Source organism: Cyanistes caeruleus, chromosome 18 (genome assembly GCF_971803275.1).
Source record: "Cyanistes caeruleus chromosome 18, bCyaCae1.hap1.1, whole genome shotgun sequence".
Classification (NCBI taxonomy): domain Eukaryota; kingdom Metazoa; phylum Chordata; class Aves; order Passeriformes; family Paridae; genus Cyanistes; species Cyanistes caeruleus.
The window spans coordinates 2393151-2415285 of record NC_141718.1 but is presented as its reverse complement, the minus strand read 5'-3'; the positions used below and the strand labels follow the sequence as shown (position 1 = coordinate 2415285).

General features: G+C 45.9%; 1 protein-coding gene across 21 annotated transcripts in view; it reads right to left on the bottom strand.

The window, feature by feature from the left end:
• Positions 1-21998, bottom strand: part of PITPNM2 (phosphatidylinositol transfer protein membrane associated 2) — a 124394-nt gene extending 102396 nt beyond the window's left edge. For 2 of the 21 annotated variants that reach the window (XM_086855276.1, XM_086855279.1), the window contains exons 1-2: positions 21873-21986; positions 6716-6815 (exon numbers count right to left, since the gene is read on the bottom strand). The gene's annotated coding sequence lies outside the window, so the exon portion shown is untranslated. Of the gene's footprint in view, positions 1-3079; positions 3325-6715; positions 6816-10635; positions 11923-21296 lie in introns of those variants that run through there. The other 19 variants (XM_086855273.1, XM_086855293.1, XM_086855271.1 and 16 more) reach the window with 16 other exon arrangements.
• Positions 21999-22135: the final 137 nt, after the last annotated feature.

The window sequence follows — 22135 nt, the reverse complement described above, 5'->3', positions numbered from 1 at the left end:
CTGACTGCATCCATAACAACGAGCAACTGCCCATTTACAGCTCCCCTCCTTCCTGAAAAACTGTATTTTCAACCAGATGACACGTTTCTGATTATTAAAAAAGATCTCTGTACACCCCAGAAATTAATCATTTCTCTACTCTGCTAAAACTCATGACAATGTAGCCTTGGCTCAGGAAAATTAACTGCTATAGGTCAGTCACAAAGATATGCAATTTAAAATTTTCATACATTCTTTTACTCAGACAGAATCCTCTCTTCAACCCTTCTCTGTAATCATCAAGGTTTTATTGGATCTGGCATAAATATTCAATCCATGCTGCTGCTCATCAGTCTGGTTAGAGAGAGATGGTGGGGGTTCACTTCAAGTCCCAGGGCAGGTTCTTTTCTCACCCATCAAATTTTGCCTTTAACCTCAGTAAAAGCATGGTTAGATCCTAAACAGGTCCACCCACAATGACATAGGGGAGCTTGCAATGGATGAAGAAGACAACACAAGGAAAGAGAACCTCCAAGCAAGATAGTTTAATCAGACAAGAATGTATTCAATGCAATAAAATAAGCTAATCATCTTTATCTGCATTACATCAAATATCTTTCAATTCCAAAAATTGTTAAGGCTGCAGAGTTTTCAGCTACCTTTTCCCGTTTCCTCTAGGATTAATGCTCTTAGAAGTCCCCTGCCAGCTGCTGCATGGCCTCTTTGGATATCATGAATTAAATTCTTGGGTTTTCTTACGTTTTCCACCATTAGAAGGACATTTATCAGGTTAAGCCCAGATTGCTTTCCCTGTCTTACCAGCAGAGTTTTGGATGACTAATCAAAGGGCTGAATATATTTTAAAGATTTAATTCTCCCTTCACTATTTATACTAGTCAATGTCACTTTGACACTATTCTGGCTTTTCACTGCAAAAAACTTTCCAACTCAAATTCCCTTAGAACGAACATGCTCTCATAAGCAGACAAGTGCCATTTGCTCCATCTTGCCCTCCCCCAAGTTAGCTTCAGCTGTCACCAAAAACACAGTAAGCATTTTCCTCCTTGGGAACTATGTGTTCTTGCAGTTATATTCAGTGGACCAGAAGAGTCTGGCATGGGAAAAAGAACTATCTGATTTCTTGGACTCACTGCAAGAGAACCTGTCTTGGCCAGACACAGTTATAACCACCAAGGATTCAGTTAAATTAAAGATACTCCAGGCAATGAATACTGGCTGTACAAAAAGTGATCAGGCATTCACCCACCTCAGATACAGCTCTGGGGCTCTGACTGCTCTCTAAAGGGTGTTTCTTCCTGCAGTTATAAATAACAGTGAGCAAAACACCCATTTTGTATGTTAGCCTGAAGATTTTCAGAGTTACCACCTATGAATTGCCACCACTATTTTAGTAAACAGAAAGCAGCCAACAGCTCTTGAGAACCTTTCACATTTTCACCTTTCTGTTTCCAGTGTGCTCAGATCTGAAAGCATGTTTTTCAGCTGAATTCAGACTCAGCACTTAAGGTTATATCTACTATTTTCACCATGATTCATGTTGCCTTTTTTAATCTACATAACCTAAAATTTATATTTTCTATGGCCAGTTATAAGGAAATATGCCCTGAAAAAGCAGCTGCACCTTAGACCTACCTTGAGATACTGAACCTTTCAGTGCTCCTGTATGCCAGGAACTGCCACATTCAGATGGCTGATCCTTGTGTGCCAATACCCAGACATCACAGAGGATATGAGGAAAAGGTACAAAAATACAAAACACACCCAAATCATCTTCTTAAAAACCTGCTCAGGGCAAGAGTTTTTCCCAGATAATTCTACATTTCCATCTTCTGCCTCACCATGTGCAAAGCCCAGTCCTCAGGCACAGACAGCTCCCACAACTTCCAAGCAAGTGAGGTTTCCACCCAGACCTGCCTCTGCCTTAAGTGCCCTTCTCTCACTTCATTAATTGCCCCTTTCCATCACTCTGTCGTGACATGGTAAAAGCACATCTAGAACACATCTGCAGCCTTCTGCCCCTCCAGAAAGGGCCAGGATCTCACTGGAACATCAAGGGTAATGGTATTGAATGTCAGGGTGAGTTGCAGCACATCTGCTCTATGCTGTGCTCAGGACAACCTTCTCCACAGAGCTTTTCCAGGAGGGGTTGTTCATCAGGTCTTATTTTTAAAGAATCTGGGCCAAGTCATCCCTGCTGTAGCTTTAATGACGTCAATGAGCTACAGCAGGGGTGAAATTGGGCCATTATTTTTTATGTCCATATGTCCTGTGCCTATTAAAATAAAAAAACCCGTGAAACAAGATCAAGGAAGAAAAGTTACTGAATCAAAAGACTACCAGGTGCAGAGATTAACATCTAGATGTGGAATGTTCCTCTTTTGTTCCTGCTGTACATTATAAATATAACAGTTTATGGAAAAAGAAACACTTTTGTAGTGTCAAGGTACAACATGAGTTCAGCAGTGACAAATTATATTCACATTTTGTATCCTGTTTTGATAAAAAAGCCAACAGAAAAAATCATTACCAGGAAAAGATCTCTTCAGAACTCCACAAAAGTGAGCGACACAGTTGCCAGTAAGTGTTAGTGTCTCCTCTCTAAGCCAATACTCATCACACTCAGCACTTCACCACCAAAGAGTAAAGCCCAGTGGACCTCATCCTGAGCTCATTTCTTAGTAAATCCAAAACATGATTATACAAATACCAAAAGAGAAAAATGCGATAAGGTTAAACCTAAACAGTGTTTTCTGTGAGTAAGCAAAGCCTCAAACGCCAACACGAGAAGGGACTCAGCTGAGGAGCCCAAGCCTGCAGATGTGGGACACCAGCTGTGAACAGCAGCAGTACCAGCCACGATTCTGTGGGGATTTGCAGAAGGATGAACTGCAGTATTAATCTTGAGGAAATGTGCAAACAGGTTTCCCACCCCCCAGCCCACGGGGTACTGCGAACATGGCTCCCGTTCACCCGACCACAGCCAGCGAGACCTACAACCAGAATTTCACAGCTCCACACTTAACTGACATTTAAGAGTATGAGTAACCATATTCAGAGGGATACAGGTAAAATTACTCACCCACATGCCTATAGAGTCAGGCTGATGCACCTTTTAAGGCAGACAGAAACAGACCAGATCACAGGAGCTGGTGTTCAGGGCCTCAGCTTTGTAGATAACTTTTATTTCAAAGCTTTATAGAAAACTCCATTGAAATCTTTGACCCTAATTATCCAAGTCACAGCTTCAGTCAAAGACTAAGTCCTGTCTGCAAAGGCCTTTTTTCCAACTACTTCCCCTTTGCATTAATGAGCTTTTTTTCCCACAATAAGCTACAACAGTTTGAGGTTTTGTTTTTGTTTTTATTTTTATTCCTCTCCTCCCTCCTCCTCTCCCATTCCAGCACTGGAATCAAAATAACTTGAGATGGAAAACGTGTGACCTCCCAAGCCTTTATTTACAGTATCACAAACCACAAGGGAAGGTTCTGTCCAAGTTTTCCAGCTGGAATGGGAACAGCAGGGGAAAAAAGGAGCCCTCATTTTTGCAGCTGTGATATTTAACACATCACAGGGGAGAAGGGTGGGAAGGAGGCAGCAGAATTAAAAGCCAGTAATGATGCCATGGAAATATCAGATGAAGCATCTCAGCCACACAGGCAAGTTCACATGATGACATCTTCTCTCCTTAGAAATAAACAGAGCTTTGTACATGCAAATGTAACTGCAAAACCAGCCTGACACACATCTAATGGCTTTACTTTTTCACTTCTACATTAAACCAGATTGTAAAATACAGAAACTCTTTGGACACCACCTAAGTTTGTATTAGTGCTGTAATCATCTCTCTTCATGTCACCATCCCCCAAAATTACAACAAAGACTTTGTAAAAATATAGAAGCCTAGCAGCAACAGAATCTTCCTCAGATATTTAAACAGCACAGAAAAACAAACACAAATGAAGGAGGTTTAGATCTATAGAAAGTTACTTGCAGCAGGAAACTGTCAGTTAGTTTGTGGTTACAACCACAGCAGCATCACAACCCTTTCCTCCCAGTTAAAGACGTATGTCCAAACAGTTCCTCGTGTCTCGTGTTTCTATTGTAAAAGGAGGAAAACCACAAAAATACAAACTCACTCCTGTTTCCATGAGAAATTTCAGTGCCAGATGATACAGGAGACTCTGCAGATCACTTCTTTTTGAAAAGGGACCCTTCTGTACCTTTCCAAACATCTGTGTCCTGTCAGGTCTAAATGGGTTTACCTGTAACTCTCTCCCACCTTTATAAGATCCCATTCCCCTTTCCCCACCTCTCAGCAGCTCCCCCTTATCCCTGCCTGGCACAGTAACAAGTGCCACTCTAACCCACAACCTTTACACACTGAGATGGGGGAATGTCACAATTGTGCTGCTCCATTATACCACCAGACAGGGTTCCCCTCCTTGCCAGTACAAAAGCAGCCATCACCCAGTTCCCTGGAGTGTTATCCCCTTGATCTAACTCATTACAGTGAGTTTTTCAATGCAGTTGATGAAGGATCCAGCATGAAGACAGATTTCCTTCTCATTTAGTCAGTTCCCACAAACTCACTCCTTAAAAGGGGTTCAATTCTCATGTTGTGGGTCCCCCACTAAGTCCTCTGGTAAGTACAAGGTGCAGAAAAAGTAAGGTTCAAGCCCAATTTGTGTCCATATAAAAGGACATAAGGCTCTGGAAGGAGAAAAGCTGGTCACATCACACAGCCAGGGGTGGAAAATCACAGCCCAGCATGGCACAGGCACAAGGACAGGTGCTGAGGCAAGGCAGGGAGTGCTGGAAGGACATCAGAAGGAGGCAACTGCAAAGCAAAGCTGTGCTTCCTTTTGACAGAACACGACACATTCCTTCCTTTGCTTAGAGGGGACGTCACTTCCCCAGTGCACGAGTCCCCTGTCCCCAGCCTGTCTCACATCTTCTCAGGCACCCTTGGATTCAACCTCATCTACCTTCCCCTCTTATTATCCTCCTGCCCAATGTCAGCCTCTGCCTCTTCTTACAGACAGAAACACTCATCCCATCCAGGCTTCTGCAGCTACAGCAACAGTGGAAGCACAAAAAGGCAGCACAGTGTACCTGGACAGCTGGAAATGAGGATGCTGAGGGACAGAGCAGCAGGTATTACCAACACTTTCTGTCTCCTCCTCACACTGCACTCCCCCCTGGCTCCCTGCCTGGGTCCCACAGCTCCCAACATCACCGGCACACACGGCTCACGTCCGCACACACATCCCTTGGGCTCTGCTCACAGCAGGGATTGAGGACGCTTCCCTAGATTTTGAAATAGATCTATGCAAAATCCTCCCAAGGATGACTTGCAGAGGAGCATTCTCTCAACATTTTCATTCTGTCCAGCAGTTTGAATTGAAAGCCTCCTGGTTCTGAAAAACAAAGGGCTGCACAGCAATATTGGCAGAACAGAGGGGGAAATTACCCGGTGCCTACAGCGTTTTCCTGGACATGGCAGTTCAGCTTTTTGTCTCCATGAGCACTGCATTCCCTGACAAGGTTTAAAACCCATTTCTCTCCCTACATTCCCTACCTGCCAACTCACAGACGTTACTCCTCTCTGGTGACGCAAGAGCAGGGATTCATTTTCCTGTGAAGACCGTTCTGGAGGCAATTTTCCCTCACCTACCCAGAGAATTAATGACCACTTGGGCACCTCATCAGCCCTGTAAAATCCTTCAGGCAAGCAAAATGAGTGGAGCCTCAGCCTTGGGGCAAAGCAAACCCTAAGCTCTGCCAAGGATTGCATTTCTTCTCTGCTGTTACTGCTAATTTGGAGAAAAATGCTCCCTGTACAAGAGGCTGTGGGGGAGCGTGTGACCTAAAACAGGAGGCAAAGCTCTTGGGATGTTCCCCCTCAGCACAGCAGCACAAACTCATGGCAATCAATGCCTCTCTGAGCATAAACTCCTCTGTTAAAGCTGCTGCTGGCAGATGTTGATCCCAGAGAGATGCGGACACGGCTCCTTTGGAGCTGTAGTGGGCAGGCAGGAGCTGCCAGGCTGTGTCCTGAGGAAATCAGGTATTCCACAGAGGGAGAACAGCCTACCCAGCCTGACACTGGGCTCTGCTAATCCCAAAGAGAGGCTCCAGGAAGGAAATCGACCTGGAAACTGGTAATCACTGGGAGCCAATTTCCTGACAGGAGACAATTAAGGTATTCAAATCACCCCTAGTTTTCAACAATTTCTGATAAAGATAGTGCATGTTAATACAGAGCTGGTGTCACTGCAGCCTCAGTGTAGCTGCTGTGACCTCGAGGAATAAACCCAGAGAGACTGAAAACAAATTTCAGTCTGGTGAATAGTTATTTATTTGAAAGATTTTAAGCAGAAGAAGATGTTGACTAAGCAGATAAAACCAAGGAGTGCGGTGAGCTTTCATTCAAAAGAAGTTTATTACCAATGCACACATCTATGCAATTTAAGCCAACCATGTCCTTTGACTGCCAAGCCCTCCTCAAAGAGCTCCTGCAGCCATTCTCCAGCCTCCATTTTATCATGTTTTCCCCAAGCATTTATTCAAGTGGAACCCAAGCTAAGGCTAATCCCCTCTCACCAGCAGCGAGTTAGTATCCCTCAGATAAATTACCATTCTCCCTAGTAACATCTAAATGTTTTTTTCTAACCCAGAAAAAGAACAGCCATCCAGCTGAAATGTCAGAACCTACCTTCTGCAAAAAATCTCTCTAGATGCTTCTGAATGCAGGAGGGAGCAAAGACAGCATTGCTGAAAAAGGATGTCACTGTTGGTCCACATGTGTCAACATCCTAGAAAAAGACAGAACACAGTTGCTGAACTGCCATGCCCATGGGAAATCAAGAGCAAGAATAAAGCTGCATTATTTTTTTCAGTTCCACCATGCTAATGGCTCCTATGCAAACAACATAAAGCTACAACATTTTATAATTGCACATCAGAGTTTCTCTGCAGACATCCCTCCGGTATGTCAGAAATTCAATACGTGATAGTAGGCGGCAATGAGCACCTCAGGGATTTAAAGTGTGTTCCAAACCATGAGTCATCGTCATCTCTAACTCATGGAAATTAAGAAGGAAAAAAAAAGAGAAGAAAAAACACATGCGTTGCACTGACCACTCTCACGTGCTCCCTCTGTACAACACTTCCCCTCAAAGCATTTCCTTTCTAAACTCAGAGCTCGGTGACTTCCACAGGGGAGACATCACCACAGAGAAATCCAGCACATCACAGATTCTTCCAGGGTGCCCCCAGAACCCAGGCAGGGTCCCACATTTGAGGGTGGAAGCAGAGCTGGAGCTGCCCTTGTAATCCCCACAGATCCTTCCACAGCTGGAGGAGCAAGGAGACAGCAGCTCCCACAGGGAATGAAGGGCTGGTGAACCAGCAGCACACAGGAGGGCAAATCCAGGTCGGGAAAGCCCAGGCACCTCATTTATACTCCTACTCCAGCCACCTGCTCTCCCCCAAGGCTGATTTTTGTCAGAGGGCTGAGGGCAGAAGGAACCTGCCTGCAGAGCAAGTTCTTGCTTTGCCTGTCATTCCAAGCAGCCCCATTGCCTTTCTAAGAGATTCCTTTGGGCAGCCTTGTCTTCACCTCCAACCACTGCACTGGTTCCAATGCTGCTTTTAAAGCAGCTGGGTTGCACTTTAGGGCACACTTGTGCTCTCCACTCCCCTCTCTACTGATGATTTCCCCAGTTATATCCACATTCGTTTAGGTCTCCTTTAATGTCTTGGCTTATCTTTGTTTCTCTGTCCTCCAAGCAGCAGCCAGAGCAGAGTCAGCACTGGTCTAATGGTGATAGAGCAGGACACGTCACCCATGGACCCCCAAAACCCACATGCTCACATTAAAATTGTCTCTATCTCACTCAATTCTCCATCAGCAGAAATATCCCTTTCAGGTCAGGAAGGGCACAGTCCTTCCCAGCTCTCCTTCCCAGCAGCAGGAGCTCTGTTGTGCACCAGAATGTGCAAATCTGGGCTCACAAGCACACAAATAAAAGCACATCTCCTTGCTGGGACTTGGATCCAAACCTCAACACAAGCACCTGCCACCAAAGTGTTACACAATAAATAAATAAAACATCAATATACTCTGTTTCCTCCCCTAAAGAACCTGAAAACAGAAAAAACCATCAATATCTTTAGCTGCAAACACTGATTCTGTTAACATAAATTTATGTCTTGCCAACAGCTTAAAAAAAAAAAAACAGTAACTGATCTTCACTCCTGTAACTTCTTGCACAGCAATTTAAAGAAATATAATAGTGCTTGCACAGGTCAGATTCATCCTGGAGGAAGAGCAAATGCGAGTAACATTTCAGGACCATTAATCTCAGAAATCTCACCAAGAGCAAGCAGCCAGACAGCTTAAAAATATATTTAGTCCACAAATGCTTATTAACGTCATTTGCTGATTCACAGCTGAGCCAGGCACATAGAGCCCAAATGCCACTTCTGCTTTCCCAGGCTGGGTGGTAATAAATAATAATAATAATAATAATAATAATAATAATAATAATAATGTTGAAAGTGTTTGGCATCAAGTTGCTTAACCTATCTCAAAAACCTTCTGTGATGCAACTTTTAGATTGGATCTGTCAGAACTGGAAACCACAGGTCCAATCTGTGGCCCTGTGGTTTAGGATCCAATCACAATTTATCTGAAACTGAATCTTAGTTTTCTTTTCTTTCATTGACTATTGATCTTGCCGACAACATTAATACAGTCAAGACCAGGAGATAAATAAAATTAACTCTTCAGGATTGCAACAAAATTAACACCAAAAATCACTACTTTTAAAATTGTATCTTCTTTGTAACTGAAGAAATAATATTCAATGATTTGATACCTGTGCCAGTATTGTGTGTGTGTCCTTTGGGGCAGAATTAACCCACTAAATTCTTAAGGAATGCTTTAAATAAAAATTCTTCTCATAGATGGAAATGTAAAGTGTTTCTTCCCCTACTGTTCTATACAATATGATGATGCAAAGCCCAAACGACTTTCTCTCTACAGCAACTATTCAAATCTGTATGATGGAAATATATTTAAATATAACATTTTAATCTTGCTTTGCCTTTGAATTTTAAATGCCTTTTCATGAAAGCAAGTATTTCATTAGTCCTTTTAGCCATTCTACCGTTATTTGCAAGTAAACAAGAATCCTCACATTACCTTTCCCTTTTAAAAGGACTCATTATAGCTATGTAGTTAACTCAGTACACATCCAGTCTGATTGAGCCTCACCAATTTTCAAAAGTTACACAATAATTCATTCCTCAAGCACACTGGGATTTTTCCACATCCATTCTTTCCCCATTTTCTACAAGCAAGACAAGTCTCTCTAGGTGCTGGTTATCCTCCCAAAAGAACCATTCACTACAGCCCACTATTGTAAATAAATTGTAAATAAATTGTAAATAAATTGTAAATAAATTGTAACTCAGAATTAGCAGGGCCTGGACACAGGGCTACAAAGGGTTTCAGAGCTTGGCTAAGGCCAATCTCAAAGCCCCCCAGGGCACCTGCAAGCCTGGAAGGGCAGCCACAAAGCCTCCTCCAGTTAAGGAAAATCAATCTTCCTACCTCCTTTATTATTTTTTATTCTGGGGTTGGGTTTTTTTTTTCCCTGTGTCGTAGGTTAGGGAAGGATGACAAAAGTTCTTCTTTTCAGTGACAGTAAGTCTGTAGCAATTGTTCCAAGCAGAAAAACTGAGTTCTCTGCACACTTGCTAATGGTACTGCAATCAAAAGTGATTAAAAGCAAAAACATTTCTGTACAAGAGAAAGTGAAAGTGTTGCCTCTGGGAAAACAGAAACATTGGCATTTTCTCTGCAGCAAATACTAAAAGTAATAGATAATTAATGTAGCCTAGGACATTATGACGTTTATGAAACTTGTTTTCTGGAATAATCATAAACAATTCACCTTGACTGTATTCCCATGTCATCACTTTTTAAAGTCACTGCAGTTTGCAGAGGCCTTGCCGATGCTATTCTTAATTTACTTATTTTTAGGTGTGAGAACAGATTACCAAGGCAAAATTTAAACTTAAAAATTGTCAGATTTTCATCCTCTTCTATAATCATTAACCCTGTCTGCATTCCAGAAACATTTTCTGCTAAATGGAAATCAAGTACACAGTTAAAACTGCTTCTGCTTTCAAATTAAACTCCCGAAGTGTGGGAGGATTCTGCATTGTTAAACAAGGGGCACATTTGTCCAAACCACCAGGAAAAGGCAACGCAACAAAAACACAGAAATGTGAGTTAATGCAAGAGCTCCCAAAAGGCTGCAATGACATTTTTATTATGGCTGATTTGCAAAGAGGAATGTTACAAACTCAAAAGGTTTTCAGGGAAGCATCTCCCCAGGGAAGCCTCTGGGCACTGGAACAGCCCAGAACCGAATCAAAGACCACGTTTGGTTCTGGAGCAGCAGGACAGCTCAGCGGCACCTGAGGCACAGGAAATCAGACCACAGCTATTAATAGACAGATTCACATGTAAATATCTTTTGCAAAGAGGCAGAGGTGCCACATGGCTCGTTTTTAGCACCAATGTTGAAAACACCACATTGCATTAACTGAACTGGCATTTACCTTTCCATGGAGGATGATTAATTAATTATAAGATGCTTTCTGCTGGCTTCTGAAGGCTTCTCTGCTGAACTGATGTGCTGCACTTCACTTTCCAGTCCTTCCAGGAGGCAGCATCGCTGCCACCACTAAATCACTTTATCCTGGTGGGATGGGCAGAGCTCCCACCTCACCATTACCTGGACAGACACACCTGGTGATAACCCCAAACCACAACTCACCAGCCTTGGGCAATAAAAAGGCTTCTGCAAAGGCAGAGGCACTGACAGCACCATCTTGCAGGGAGAAATGAACCAGCACAACTGTTCCTCAAGACCACCACAGCTGGTGTAGCTCAGCTTCCTGCTCTTGCCCAATCTGCATTAATAAATTCTAATCCCTAACGAGTGTCAGCCGTGGTCAAACACCACATGCCCATGGTTTGGAAGCATTAGTTTCAGACCACAGAGAGTCTCCAGAGCCCTTTATCCTCAGAAAAGGTGGTTTCTGTTCTCCTACCAGCCACCCTAAAGTGCTAAGGGGATATAAGTGAGCAACTAAATATCAACAGACCACCGGGAAATAAATTCAAAATCCTGAAGAACTCTAATGGGAGGAACAGGCTCCAGAACGTGCCAGGAAATTAATCAACATGCAAGAGAAATGCAGCAGTTAACTGGAAAATACGAACAGCTTGGAAAGGCACCGAGACCGTTTTTCCCTCTCGGATGTTTGTAGCATCTGGACCCTCGGAGTGCCCCGGGGTTACATTCCCAAAGGAGCACGAGGTCCTGGCTGCACTGTAAGCAGCCAGACCCAAGGGAAAGGGAGGGAAAACAAACAGAAAAATGCTTCCAGAAGCTGCCTGGGCTCTGGACTCTGCTGCAGCTATAATGAGTTTTTCATTTGCCAAGAGCCTTCTCCCTCCTTCCTTAGAAGTAATTAATCCTTTCTTAAAAGTCTTTATTCCCTTATATGAAATGGGACGTGTTACAACCCATTGCTCTGATCAACTGCAAGAAAAGAAATTTAAAAAAACCCCAAACCCTACATTCTATAGTAGAACTTACAAGATTTTTAGGAACCTCACAGCAGCCTATGTAAAACAGAAAGTCACATTTAATATCACCCAAAGGTGGCAACCTGTTCCCCACACACATCACCTTCCCAAAGCTCCCTCCTGCCTCCAGGATGGGATACTAGGAACCATCACCAGCAGCCCCTGCTGGCACTGGGATTGCTTTGGGGTGGGTAGATCTTAAAAAGCAGCTTTCAAAAGAGTCAAGCTTCAGACTCCCCTCTGAGAGCAGTAAAACCAAGGGGATTTTTTTTTTTTTAAAAGAGGAGGAAGAAAAAAAAAAGAAAAGAAAAAGCCTCTGGGTGGGTTCAGCACCTGTGTATGCCAGAGGCACTTCATGTTTTATTCATGAGAATGCTATCACCCCCGTGAAGGTTTCTAAGTGACTCAGCCAGACAGGGTCTCTACAACCAGCTTCCAGGAGGATCTTTTGTGGGGAAAAAAATTAAATTAATTAATCTGTTTGATTGATATTACGTTCCAGTCATTTCTAGTCAGGTATATTTCAAGCAGAGAACTCTATGTCAACTTCCACCTTGCCCCTTCCCATATAAATGTAGCAATTAGCACAGAAAAATTAGTCAATTATGCAGTATTTCACCTTAAATAAAGCAACTCAAGAAATAAAACACCATTTAATTGGTAGCTGACAGCCAGGAAAGGAACACAGTCGCTGAGTAACGTGTTTAAAGAGGATCTGAAATCCATTCCTAGCCCTTGATGGAAGCCTGTCCTTGTCAATGAAATCCACAATCCATAATAATGCTCAGTATTGTGCTTTCATCCTCCGTTTTATCAGAGCTCATCTGCTGATCAATGAGGAGTCCCACAGAATAACACTCTGAATTTCAATGTCAACACAGCAGTACTGTGGTAATGATCGAAAATATTTACATATTGCCTCATTGATCGTGGGGTGTTCTCTTCCAACCATCTGGCTACTGGGCACTCATCTTTTTTATTATTTTATTTTATTTTTTAGGCCTTTACAATTATTTCAAGCAGGTTATCTTGACAGCTAACTTCCAGCATTCCGCCTGAATCAGGTTTGCCTGTTATTTTTAACCCAGGACATCAGCAACACCATTAATCAATTTCATCCCATCTCAGCGAATGGGAAAATAATTTTCTGAACAAGGACAAACCCCCCAAAACCCCAGCAAACACCTGCTCTGTGATGTGCCAATTCAGCTACAAGGTCTCGTTTTTAATGTGACTCAAGGGTGTCACCATCTCAACAACGGATGAGTCAAATGGAAATATGTCCCTGACTCTGCTCCCGCTGCCAGCCTCGAGGAAAGACAGGCTGCCAGGGTTGTTTTTCCCACCTCCAGACGGAATATCCCTTGGTCTCTGCAGTGCAGGGCCCTGGGCACACAGCACAGGCCTGGGGTGATGCTCCCTTAGGAACTGCTCAGGTCCTGGTGGTTCAGACCAGGGGCTGCCAAGGACTGCAGGAATAAAAACCAGCACCAGCCAATCTGCTTTCCCTTCTCCCAGCTGAGCCTGTGCACCCCGAGACTCCCCAGCCACCCCACTGTCCCCATGGTGATGGATTTGCTGCACCCTCTGCCCCCCTGCGGGTCCAGAGATCCACCTGGAGCCAGAAACTGTGGGGAGAAATTGGGATTTAGCCTCAAGAAAACCCAAACAAAAGCAAAAAGCACCTTGCTGCAAGGTGCTCTGAGCACCAAGGTGCTGCAGCCCCCAGCACAGCACAACCAGTTTCCACTCAACTCTTGTCTTGCTGGGCACAGGCTTCCATGTAAAAATGAATTTTTAAAAAACCTGGAAAAGCTTATCCATGTGCATTCTCCTAGGAAGCTTAAGAGCAAGTTAAAATAAAATATGCAGGAAAGACTAACATCTACAAGATCTACAAGGCTGCTGCAAGATACCTCAGCAGGGAACTTGCTGGGAATATTAAAAAGGTGGTTCTCAAACAGTTGTCAAACTGATTTCAAGGAGGTTTTTAGTGGCTCCAAATCTGTTTATAATCAGAAACTGACACTCATGGCTGCTGCTACCATAAACTTGATTTAGGAAAAATGGGAGGTCTGAAAGCCAAATTATACTCAATCTTTAAACCAGGAATTAAAATCCTCACTCAATGCTGTTTAGCTGATGATTTTGGTAACAATGTTTAAGACAAAGCATCACCTTTTTTTTTCAGTTCTACTTTGCTAACAAGGAATGCAACACAAATTCTATCAGCAAAATGACATTCAGACAACAAAAGACAGAGCAGGGAGGGGGAAAGTACTCTGACATATCTGCCTTTGATAATACAGATGCTCCATTAGACAGTGAAATAAATCTCCCCTTTATGTCAAGCTCCTTTTGCTGCTGGGGCACCTGAACAAAAGAACAGGCAGGAAGATAGAAAGCTCTTTCCTCTCCATCCTCTCTGCCCAGATGCTTGCAGACATGATGCAGAAGGTCTGACCTAAAGATACCCAAGTGCCCACCCCCAGCAAGTCAAACCATCATCCCCTGCTCTAAACAAAAGGATAAATGAAAACTGGGAAGCCAGGGCAACACACAAAAGCTGAAGCAGAGTTTAATTCTTCAACCAGGCTTATCCAAATATGCTCTTTCTTCTCACAGTGGCAGTGTGCTAGATAAAGGTGCCCCTCTGAAAAACTTATTTATAGGCATTAAATGTAAGCAAAAGAGAGCATTAAATTTTTTTTGGTCCCAATAGAAACAGTTGTGCCCAGGCTAAACACATTTTTGAGGATATCTGATGGAAGATGTTTACTGTTTGTTGAAGTTAAAACACTAAAACATGGAACCATGTTTTACAATCCAGAGACAGGTTAGACAAACAAGGAGTCCCGTGAGTCTGGATAAATGATCCTTAAAAACAAGGGAGGGAGAACAAAACGGGCTATGTGTTCATCAGTTCATTTGGTGGATCAGAAGCCTAAAAGCCTCATGTCTAGCCTGCTCGAGAAATTCACAAGGAAACAAGGAAAGCAAAACAAAACCAGAGACAGAAAACTCAGGAATTTTAGTGTCTTTTCTGCTGGATTGTGCCTGGAACAGTTCTTATGTCTGCTCTTGGTTTACCCTTGTTTAGACAGAAATGATCCTCCACCTTTGCTTGTGAAGAGCACAGAGAATGTTACTGAGGAAATGGGATGGCAGAGAAAAAGCAAGCAAGAGGCCTTCCTCCCCCTCCTGCTCTTTTCCACCAAATATCTCCGAGTTATTTACACCCTCGTATCCCAAACTCCCCCTCCAGTTTCACAGCTTGCAGTTTACTCTGCATTCTGGTGGAGACAACACGTGTTTAGCTTCAGCATGTTTAGGCTGGAACACTCTCTGAACGTGAGGCCGGGTCACAGAGCCCACAGAGGGAAGGATTTCCAGATGCAGAGACAGGATAGAAAATAAGAGCCAGAAACACAAGGCTCCACCACCCTGGAGAAATCAACCTGCTCCGTGGAGGAGACAACTTAAACAGCTTGGCAACGCCTACAGCTGGTGCTCAACCTCAGATCCAGTGAAAAGATGTAAATATTTAGATTTCAATTTCATCTGATATGATAAATATAAAATCTCTATTTCCTTCTTTAAAAAAAAGGCAACATTAAAATAGGTAAGCCACCCACATAGAGAAAGTGACTCTACCGTGTTTGTACCTTTGGAAGGTTATTTAAGTTATGGTATTGATCTTGAAACAAATTAAAAGTGAAACTATTCCCACTGAGTTGTCCTCTGATATATATAAAACATAATTACACCACGTTTATATATAAATGCATATGTGAAATTGTTTTTCTGTTCCTTCCAAACATGTAGTGGCTGATGGTAGCCTGTTATTTTTTTCACCTCTTCAGAAATGCCCACAGCCCTCCAGGTTTTGCTGTGGATAACTCTGACACATTTTGAGACACAAAATGATCCAAACCAAACTCCTTATGAATACCTGTACAAAACACAAGTAAAGCTGAACTCCTGTTTACCACGGCTGTACTAGAAAAACCTGAAATCCTCCCGCCATAACCTTCTAAAGCACATTATGGAATTAAGGCCCCTCTACACATCCAGAGTTAAGTCATGCAAATACCAAACTTCTTTGGAGCTGGAGATAACACGGCCTCGCCCCTGCAGTGCCCAGATACCTCGGCATGCTGATGTGATTACACACTCCCACCCTCCAAATTGGTTATCAAGCCATTAAAATACCTTCCCGGGTCACTGCTCTGAGGGTTAAGCCTGAATTAGTATCCCGAAGCTCCCTGATCGTTATGTAAGTCCCAGCAATCCAAACAAATCAGAGTTTGCTTCCCTGCCCATTACAGGAATCCCTGTCCAACGATGAATTACAAATCTTTCAGCAGTTCATTCACTATTTTCTTCCCCGAGTCCTCACCAGCTGTGCCTTCCCAGCCCACAGCAAATCACCTCTGTTCCACTAATGGATTTTCTGGACCGCAGTTCCCTGCCCCCACCACGAGACCATAGAATCTGGTGGAAAACCCCCGAGTAGAAATCCCAGTGTCTGTCTCTGACTGGAGACTGAGCTGTTTAAAGAAAGTCATGAGCGACAAATCACTTTTCCTCACCACATCGAGGGACTCTCCAATTCACCTAATCCCACCTGTTTTCCTGCCAAGGAGAGTTTTAAAGTTCGTGCCCACATCTCAGCACTCACCAACCTCAGCTGTCCAAACACACAAAGCCAGGACTGTAAAAGCTGTGCAGAGTCCTCGCTATCCAAGGTACTCAGTACTCAGCCTTGGGTTGTTTCTGTGGGAAAACAACTTGAGGTCCGCAGGGGTGCAGATTTCTGGATGTTGTAGGTTGTCAAATCTGTCTGAGCAAGATTTTCCTGGCTGTTTAAAGCCAGGGAGGGGAAAAAAACAAAACAAAACCAAAGATTTGGAATTCTCAGCCACTACCTGGGTCAGGAGAAGCCAAAAATCATCCGGTGCTGCTGTTGGGAGACGGCGACTCTGCTGTGGGTGCCCCTGCTCCTATCAGCACTCCTTCCTCAGCCGAGGTGTGTGCTTTGTCCCTGCCCTCGCTGGCACCCTGGGCACACTCAGGGTGCTGGCAGGTGTGTCCCTGCCCAGGACAATGATCTCTGCAGCCCTGCCAGGCCCCCACCCTTCACTGACCCAGCCGCCAAACCCAAGGGTCCTGCTCATCCTCCTCACCACCCCTGGCACAGGGAAGCCCAGAGGCAGGAAGGCACTGTTTTCCCTCCCATTTCCCTCCTGGATGGCCTCTCCCTGCAAAGCCAGCACCTCCTCAGATGTGGCCAAGCTCCCCAGGGCAGGTTTTAGCCCTGTGCCAACTGGATTTTTTTCCCTGCACCCAGATTTGCCCAAAATTTTTATTATAAATATAAATATTTATAAATATTTATCTCCACTTGCCTGAGCAAGCTCTTATTTCTTCTCTCCTCTGAAGCCTGATCCTGTGTCACACACTCAGGAAGAACTGCAGGAAGGGGAAGCAGCTCTGTCTCCAGATCCTGCCATCCCTCAGGAGGTCCCCTGCACCTCCCCCCGCCCTCTTTCAAAATGAAAGATACCTTTTTCCAACTGGTTTCTAAGTTCTCCAGCGGGATTTACTGAAGCATTTTGCTGTGAGCTTCTAAGAATTATTTTTTTAATTAAAACCAAAAATTAAAACCATCATCCAGTCACACCAGCAAACTCTCTTTCCTACAGAAAATGCACAGGCCCAACTTCGGGAGCTCTGTCTATTGACTTGGCATCGTGCTGATTAGAACTCCCTGTAGTGACAGGATCTGGGCCAGCCCCTAGGCTAGATTGTTTTCTTCTTACATTAAGAACATCCAAATATCATCCATTACTTTGTTCATTTAAATTTTCCTGGGACTCTTGGCATGGACACCACAATTAGAGAAGCCACATTCCCTTTCAGTTTTGTGGGTGAGCTCAGACAGACTCTGCCCCTGTACAATCTTGTGGCACTTGGATTTCCTCCAACACCCAGGAAATAAAGTTATAAATAAAAAGTGTTTTATTTATTCCCTCCCCGCCCCCCCCATTAATTATTCCATTTCTAGTCACACTGAAAACTACAGAACATTTTTGTTTATAAGATGCTTTCGAGCTCAGAATTAAATTTAAGCATATTTTACCAATTTCGGGAGATAAACAGAAATATTAATTGCATCATACCCTACGTCAGCCAATTTTAAAATTAAATGAGAAAGCATCTTCACCACTTAGAGAAATTGGCTGTTTAGAAAACCATGGGTTGCTTTTTCCTTCTAAGAAAATAAAAATAAAGCAAAGAGACACATCGATGCCTGTTTCTAACCTGCCTCTTATTTGAGTCTCTACTAAGAGGAAGCCTAAAAGAAAAACACCTTAAAAGAAGAAATGTTTCTCTAGGGATCCTGCTGGTCCTGGAACAGGACATTATGGTGAATATGCATGAAAGGCATGAGTCAAACTGTACTCAGGAGCAAGCATCAGCTTTCACTTGCCATTTTCCGAAGCCTTCCACTCGGGCTGCCAAGACAGCAACTGAATGACAAGAGTTTTATTTGAATGCAGAGGGGAGATTAATGCTTCTTAGGACTAATTGGAAGAACCTTCTTTAAATTAGCTCACTTGAAGGATGTGCTGCTTCTCTCTTTGGCCAGCTCACAGAAGCAGTAACAATTTGTGAATCAAAAGAGAGTATTTAAATTTAAAGCCTTTTAGCCCCATTGTCAGTTTTAAGTTTTGAAAATTTCTATTAGGGGGGAAAAAAAATCAGGACAAGGTCTTTCCAAACTGGTTGCTGTCAAGTAAAATGAGAAGTTAGATAAAACTCCCACGTGCCAGATGGTAAATCACAATAAATGCTCAGGCTGTTAGATGCACAACAAGCGACAAAGCATTGACACACACCATCAGCAGCAAACCCAAAATAGAAAAGATATTTTAATAAGAAGTTGTCATTTGGGGAAAAGATCCTCGTGAAGCTCATCAGAATCAAAAGTCATACACTGAGGGCTTCTTATTTTCCTCATCACTTCACATAAGCTTGAGAACAGCCAACAGTTTCAGGTGACTTACATTAAGCTCAGGGCTATAGTCAGCAAGAGCCTTGGAGTTCACTATTTAGGCTCCACTTCTGACCCCTTCTGCCAAGTTCTTAAAAAAAATACTGTTAAAGGATATCAGGGAATTGTTTACTCCAACCATTATGGTTTCCCAAACAGAGATGCAAGAAAAAGTTTTATTAAGAAGATAAACGGCTGCTACTGAACACGGTTTAGATGGCAACAAAAGCATCTAAGGGCCATAAAGGGAATAGTAAGGGAATTAAAAAGCATTTTTATGCATGAAGATGGCTAACATCTGTACGTTCATTAAAGTGGTATCAACTATGCTTTTAATTAAAAGTTAGTGACAGAAACTTAAATATGATTAATGAAGCCCAGCAGCCTACCAGAAGTCTGCTCCATCAAAAGCAGCACAAGCTGCATTCCCAGCCCCAGATGCTGATTTCTTCCCCTCAGAGATGCTGCCACAACCAGAACACACTGCAAGGACCACAAAGCAGAAATCCTGAGACAAACAACAAGACAGGACAAGTCTGCAACAGTGCTTTCATGCCTGGCTATCCTTTATTCTGTATATCCCGAGGAGGCGTTTCAATTACCGAGCAGCCCGCGGCCAAAACAAGGAGCTGGTTACCTGTCAGAATAACCAAGCACTCAGAGATCCATCAGCCATGGGAGGCACCAGGTCTGCCACAGGAAAAGAGGGAAAAGGGCTGCCCTACAAACAGCAAGCAATCTCCTTTTCAACAGTGCTGGGAGGAAGACCCCTCACCCAGAAGCCGGTGCTGAACTCTCTAAAGCAGTCAGTCGTCTTGTGTTACTCGGGAGCACAACGCAGTCATGACAAAAATAAACCACGATAAAAATACAGCACGAGCAAAAAGATGTGGGCACAGAGCAGGAATCGGTGCCATAGGGGGACAAGGAGTCCTACAGCCACTGATATTCTCACATGCACTCAGACATCCGCCTGTTTGAGCCCTGATGTCCACAAGGACTGATCTATTGCCACTGTCCTGTTCAGAGCTGAGCACTCACAGATTATGTCTTTGAAGACTGAAGACGCTTCCTGACATCCAATTTTCACTCAGCAGCTTCCAGACACACAGAACAAAGAGAAGATGGAACCTCTCACTTTACAGCAGGTACCAACACATGAAGAAACTTTTTTTTTTCTTAAATACATAGTTTAAATAAACTTCACCTAAGTCACGGCATTTAAACATGCAATGTGACAGGACTGACTTGCGTACTGAGCAGGGCGCTCCTCTGAGGGGCTCCCTGAATGATGCTCCCAGCCCTAGGCTGAGCACTTCAGTGCACTCTGTGCTTCTGCTTCTTCAGTGGAGCAGGAGAGGATGGAGAGGAGGTGAAGGAAGGGATTTAAACGCTCCCACAGCGGGGCAAAAATCTGGAGCTGTTCACGCTGTAGCCGTGGGGCAGCAGCACGCTCCAGGATGGAGCCCAGGGCTGTTCGGGAACCCTTCTGTCAAGGGATGGGGAAGCCAGGAGAAAGCACTGCCAGGCCCAGCAAAAAAACCAATCCCCTCTTGCAGCCCGTCATCCAGCTACGGAATGGGCATTCTGCTCTTTCCAAAGGGAAGAATCTCTCCCTCTCACTAGGAAAAGCACCGCCTAAGGAGCACGGCCAGCTCCCAGTCACCACCCAGCAGTGCCCTGACATAGGGAGGTCTCGAGCCCCGAAAGCTCACAGGGCTGTCCCTCAGCTATAATGAGACCAGCGGCATTTATTCTTTGAAGCTGCTGTGGGTTTCAGCCTCTTCTCCCACAGGGATGGGAGGCATCCCCGGGCAGCACCTTCATACCCTCCCCATGCCAGGCCCCGTCCGAGGGGCTCCTGGGCCACCGCACGACAAAACCTCCACCGGGGGCCTCTGCCAGAGCCGAATTCTGCTGAAATTCAAGGCTCGGAGATGCGGTACCCGAGGAAGGAGGTCAGGAGCTCTCCCGGGGGCTGGCTCCGGCCTCGAGCCATGACCGCCCCGAACGCTCCGGATGCCGCTACCCGGCGCTGAGGGTGCTCCGTCCGTCCGCTCGTCCCCGGCTGTCCCCGCGGGCACAGAGCGGTGTCTGCCGTCCGCAACCCGGCAGCGCAGGGAGAGCCCGACACCGGCTGTGCCACACGCCGGACCTCGGCAGCGCGGGGCTGCGGTCCCGTGTCCCTGGCGCGCGGTGAGGGGCGCCGCTATGGCCGCAGGGCCCTCCCGGTCACCGACTGCTCCATCGGGAAACTTTTACCACCGCATACCGGCCGAGGAGGGCCAGCCTGGCCCCGCTCAGGCCGCGGCAGCCTCCAGGTGCCGGCCGGGACCCGCCGCGGCCCGCGGGGGCCGTTCCGCGGTCCCGGGAGGGGCCCCCGCGCCGCACCGGCCCCTCCGCGGAGCTGCAGCCGCCCCGCGGGCCCGGCCACCCCAGCTCAGCTCCCCTCAGGCCCGCCTCGGTTCCCGCCCCTGCCTCGGCACGGCCGGGCCGGCCCGGGGGCCGCCAGGTGTTGGTGCTCGTCCCGCCGCCCCCCGCCCGCCCTCAGCGCCCCCCGGCACGCACCGGCTGCTCCCGGCCGCGGCTCCCGCTGCTGCTGCTGCTGGTGCTGCTGCTGCCGATGCCGCCGCGGCTCGGCGGCTGCCGTTGCTTACCGGTCGCTGCCTACCGGCATGCCCGCGCACCGCTGGCATAATCCCCGGCGCGGGCGGGCCGGGCGCGGGCAGCTCCTCGCCCGCCGGCGCTGCCGCGGCGCGGGGACGGCGGAGGCGGGGGGAAGGCGAGGCGAGGCGGGCGGGCCGCCGCAGCTGAGGGGGAGGAGGGAACGGGGAAGGCGAAGAACCCCTCACCAGCACTGCCCCTGCCCTACTGTGGCACGGCGGCCGCGCAGATTTATCCGCCCGCCTAGCCGAGCCGAGCCGAGCCCCGCGCACCGGCAGCACCGGGAGCCGCCACTTCCTTCCCCGCTCCGCTCCGCGCCCCCTCAGCGGGCGGGGTGAGGGCGCCCCCTGCCGGCTGCGGCGGGAAGCGCGGGAAAGCGGGGCCGCCTCGCCGGGCGGGGAAGGCGCGGAGAAAGAGCGGGGAAAGAGCGGAGAAAGAGCGGGGAAAGAGCGGGGAAAGAGCGGAGAAAGAGCTGGGTACCCCGGGATGATCCTGCCTTCCTCCGTTCGCCGCCCCCGCTGGCTCGTTGGCCGCTCGCTGCCGGTACCGGTGGAAGGTAACGGCGCTCACCGAGCCCCAGCCCGCGCTCTGCCCTCACCTGCCCCCAGAGCCGCGCTGGAGACTCCTCGGACTTTACTCTCTGCAAATCTTAGTGAAGGGAAAAAAAAAAAAACTCTCCAAAAGCTCAGCGATAGTTTATTTAATTCAGAAACCTCAGAAAAAGACCCTGCGATGAAATTTAC